This window comes from Oxyura jamaicensis, chromosome 2 (genome assembly GCF_011077185.1).
Source record: "Oxyura jamaicensis isolate SHBP4307 breed ruddy duck chromosome 2, BPBGC_Ojam_1.0, whole genome shotgun sequence".
Lineage (NCBI taxonomy): Eukaryota > Metazoa > Chordata > Aves > Anseriformes > Anatidae > Oxyura > Oxyura jamaicensis.
The window spans coordinates 49,083,092-49,088,200 of record NC_048894.1 but is presented as its reverse complement, the minus strand read 5'-3'; the positions used below and the strand labels follow the sequence as shown (position 1 = coordinate 49,088,200).

General features: G+C 34.3%; 1 long non-coding RNA gene across 1 annotated transcript; it reads right to left on the bottom strand.

The window, feature by feature from the left end:
• Positions 1 to 593: 593 nt before the first annotated feature.
• On the bottom strand, positions 594 to 1,716 carry LOC118161702. The gene is made up of 3 exons (XR_004748133.1): positions 1,601 to 1,716; positions 1,132 to 1,212; positions 594 to 768 (listed from the first exon to the last, which is right to left on the bottom strand). It is a non-coding gene; the product is annotated as an uncharacterized LOC118161702 (long non-coding RNA).
• Between the last annotated feature and the right edge of the window lie 3,393 nt (positions 1,717 to 5,109).

The window sequence follows — 5,109 nt, the reverse complement described above, 5'->3', positions numbered from 1 at the left end:
AACTCAATGACACCAAATCTATGCATGTCTCATTTGTGTACTTCTTCCAGATATTAGTGTCCTGTAACTTGTATGCTACTCACTATCTTCCAGGGCATATTTTTTTCTATTCTTCTCCAATTGTCTGTTTCTTATCTGAGCATATTGTAATGACATCTTAAGTAATGTGACTAGTATTTGTTACAAATTGTTCAGTCACAGAATAAGACAGGATCAGAATAATGCAGTCAACAAAACTTTTGATGCAAATTCAAATTTCTTCAATGGTGATGTGCCAATCTGTGCTGCATGAAACATTGGATATTTTTATCAAAGAAATAAACATGATATTTTCAATAATCTCTCTCAGTTGAAAATAGAACAATTCTATTTCCATTTCACTTAGGAATCATGGAAATCAGTAGTGCAAATTTCCATCACCCCTTAGCATGATTCAAAGAAGACATTCCTTGTAACACTCTGCCAAACCTTGACTCACTTGGTTTTATTTAATGAATCTCACAAGATTATTCCATAGGTCTCAAATCCAAGTAACTTCTTTTACTGATACTTAACAAATTCTTACACTCAGCAGGTGGTATGAGGATATTTGATTTTCTTGTTTTTAATTACATCTGGTGTTCTAAATGAAGTCATCTTACACATTATTTTTTGCCCTTCAAACAAAATCTCCATATATACAACATATCTCACTCTTGGTAGTTTCCATAAATTTGTTTTAACTCTTGATGACTTGTCTGATTCATCTGGTTATTAAGGTTCCCAAACCTATAAAAGGAAACAAAAATGTTGTTACTGATGTCTGGAGCAGGCTTCTGAAAAAGAAGCTACTTACACTCCCCTAAAATCTTGAATATAACATGAAGGATTTTCTATACCAGACCCCAACTCATGTGTGAAGCTACAGCAGCAGAACAAACTTGGAAAAATACATGGAAGGAATAAAATAAATTAATAGGATTGAGAAGGTGATCTTCAATACGTTTATAAGGCAAACAAAAACTACCCAAGTGCTAGGTAAAAGGCTTTCTGATACAGAGTCTGTATTGTTGACTCAGTGTTTTATTTGCCTGGGGTCTCAGGAATGGAAAGAAAGTTTAGTGATTAGTTGTAAACACAAAAGATCATTACCTTGGCTCATATTACTAGAACTGCGAGACTCAGTACCAAGTTTCACAAAGTAGTAATTAACCCTCTTTGGCAGACAGAAAGCTTGAAGGGCAGGGAAGTTTTTTGTTTGTTTGTTTGTTTGTTTGTTTTTAAAAAAGTGAACACAAATGTATACTTATTATATGAAATACATTAAAAACAATATTTACAGCTGAAAGAAAAGACCAGGTCATGAAAACAGCTGATCTATGCTAGAATAAAGCTGAGAAAGCACAAAAAGTATTTGAGCTATATCTGAGTCAGTGCATGGTTGGAGCTAAAACTGCAGTGATCTAAACCATGAAGTTAGCTGGGATCTCTTCTTTTTGTGAACATTTACAACTATTTCTGTTTTTGTCCGCCACCTCCCAAGAAAAAAAAAAAAAAAAAAAAAAAGGAAGGAAAAAGTAAAACTTGATATCTCCAGAAAGGAAAATGATAATGATATTACTTCTTGGTGGAACTTATACCACCTTGTTATACTTGCATGGTAAATATATTCCATTGCAAGAAATGTTCCACCAAAGAGTATTCTCTTCAGAGAAATGATAACGATCTCAAAAAGCCTGGTCAATGACAAACTAAAATCCCACAGCACTGAGCTGCTGCAGTTTCATTTACACTTGCTGCCCATCAATAGTGAATGCACTGAGTTAATCACCGCCCCTATCCTCCACCCTGATGAGGGCTGTTGGTATTCCATAATTGCTATTGAAAATAAAGGGCTCAGTTATTAAACTGTTGATTTTTTTGTTTGTTTTTGTTAACTCTGACCTTGTCTGATGAGAACAAACACTGATAAAGGAAGACAAATAGAAATGTTTCCATATAACATCTTTCCATAACAGAGCCCTGTCCTATAAATGACTGTGGAACCGAAAGAAACTTAAGCTGGTGAAGTAGCACTCACAGAGTAGCTCTCAGTAAATGACTTGTTAAAAAATTAATTATCTGAATGCATCATGTGGTTTAGGAAGACAACGTATTCTAGAGCAGTCTCCCTTCCTTATGCCACTTCTTCCAGAGGACAACACATGCAGCTCTGGGGCTTTGTTCTGAATGCTGTCTGAGGTTATGGAGTCTCAAAGATGGTGAGCCCCCTGTTGGGGGCTCTTGATAAGTATGAAAATGTAGAAACATTGGCAAGTGCTCTAAAATAGTTAAGAATAAAAAGAAACAAACCTGTTTTGTAGCTAAAAGCACAAATAGTATGCAACTTTACTACAAATGTAAAAAAATAGATACACGTTGATTATACCAGAAATCCAAATTAATATTTCTACAAAGTACAGACATTGTAAATGTCGGCCTATATCAATGAGGGAAAAATAAATAAATAATAAAAAAGGGGGTGGATCACAAACCTTGCTGCATAAACAATATATTTTGGTAAGTAACCAAGCTGACACTTGTGAAAAGTAAAGAGCCAGCACAGCAAAATTAGCAGAAATATGGATTTGAGCTCAGGCTTAACCCATGCAAAGGGTCTGTGGTTTTGGAAGGAGCTGGGATTAACATCCACTGGGTTTATTTTGTGGTTGAGATTATCTTGAAATTGTTGGCAACATTTTCATTACTTGTATTGGAAATAACTATTTTCATGATATTCCACTTTCCTACTAGGCATGTGGTTGGTGCCACAAGATATAAATTGGTTATTATGTTTTCTGATCATTACCAGCAATTTTAGATTTTCTATCTTCATTTCCCTCATGTTTTTTTCTTAATCTTTGTGTCTCGTCTTCAACAGAGATGCTTGTGACAGCCATAAGGATCAGTGAATACTAATGCAATGTAATGTAATACTTTAGGACTTGGGAGTTGTAGAACGGTATGGGAGGATAATGAGGTGGGTTTAAAAAGCCTCTGTGATAAATAACACATCCTTAACACTGGTAATCACACAAGTAATTATTTCTGAATGAGTAGGGATAGAAGATAACATTATTTGGAGAGTGGATATCTAGATCCCCGAATTTATCTCTTTGGAGAAAGAGTTGTAAGGAAGCATGCCTTTTACAGATCAGAGAAGCAAAACAGTCTATTGAATATTGTCAGGGTGGGTATCTTACGCTTATAAAATATGTTTCTTTCTGCATCTATATTTCCTGTAGGAATTTTTGAAATTCAGCTTCCCATCTGTGTTTGAAACATACAGTTTTAAACTGCAATGAATTTGTAAAATAGTCAGCAGTTAATCCATCACAATGTCAGGGACAACTCAAGACTAAAATTGGAAAATACTTTTGGAAATTCTTCTCCTTTGCCCAAATTCAAGGTCCTGATCTGTATGAACCTGACAAAAAGAATTAACCTGTGAGAAACAAACTACTTTTGATTGTACAATGTACAAAACTAGGATGTACAACATCAGGATTTGCTGATTTTGGATATTAATATTTTGTACTAAAAAATTAAACGGAAGCAATGATTACTTATTGATTACTCTTTCTGCCCCCCCTCATAGCTATGTTCATTTGTTAATCACAATTCAACATCATAGTTTCTTAAAGTAGGTATTTTAGGGACACTAATACGTCAGATATAAGCAGTCAATTCGTGAAGCATCTCACAGCTTCACATTTTTTTTTCTTCTCCTGGCCACTGGAGAGTTAAATACGTAGAAATAATTTGGTCACCCTACTAGAGGAAAAAAATAACAGTAATGACAACAATCCTTTTACATGGTTTTATGTTCTGAATATTGCAAGCTAAAAGAAGAAGGCAGAGCTGAAGTAGTATATGAAACTGTTTTTTTTTTTTGTTGTTGTTGTTTTGTTTTCTTTAGATTAATTTCAGATATCTAATATGGGATATATATGCTTTCTGTATGGGACAAATTTGCTGTCTTCTCAGAAGCTGAAGAGAGATTTAAAGCTGATGATTGTTATGTTCTGATGTTCTGGATATACTTAACTGCGTTTATATGCATTATAAGATGATTATGATTTAAACACTGTGGGTGAAAGTGTAGTTGTCACAAACTTAAGAGTAATGTCTCTTCAAGATGTGAACAAGCTTTCAAAATCTTCTTTGATAACTTCCTTGAGAGGTGAGTGTGGTGCCTATCACCTGTATATGTCACCTTGCTTCACAATTTTTCAGCAATTGATCAGCAAACAGTTTTTGAATTCTTCTTTTCCAGCAATAACGTGTGAAGCTTCGACAGCTCACCAAATAGAGTTCTTGAAAAATGGCTTTGAATTTTCTAAGCGTTTAAAAGAATCTTTCATGTGCTAATATAAATAATGACTTCATGAAACATTAGCTTCTTATGCTGCTTGTTACTTACTGTCTGGCAGGCATGCAAGCTGCAGGTAACAGCTTTCCTCTCAAGCTTTTGAGAATTTGGAAATGCTCTGTAGTAACCTTGCCGACCACAATTCTTAGGTTTGTAGTCTGAGTTGCATAAAGATTCTCTAGAAGTATTTCACATATCTTCAGGATCTTTACAAGATTAATTTGTTATTTATTCTTTTCTCTAGAATACTTATTTTTGTCATTATGTGTATCATTATATCTATCAAAAATGAATGTGATCCATATCCCTGAAATATCAACTTTTTTATTTTTTATTTTTTTTTATTTTAACTTTCCCAAGCAATATGGTAGTTTTAGGTTCAGCATTGCTAATGTCTGTGCATGTTCAAGTCCAGCTGAAATCCTATGTGCAAACATCTTGTTTTTCTACTGATATTTTTGATCTTCAAGCCTGCTTCAAGAAATAGGCATCAGAGTAAACCATAGCATGGGATAGTGGTCCTTCTGAGTGTCATCCCTCACATCTCCGTTTAGTACTTCATATTTCCTTCTTACATGCTTATACCCCTTGCCCCCCTTTTTTTCCTCTTTGCTTTTAATTTTCATTTGTCTCTCATAATCTTTCTACTTATTGGTATATTTTCTGTTCTGTGTTCTAGTTAATTGTTTATCTTATGTCTCTTCATAATGAGCCTGAAT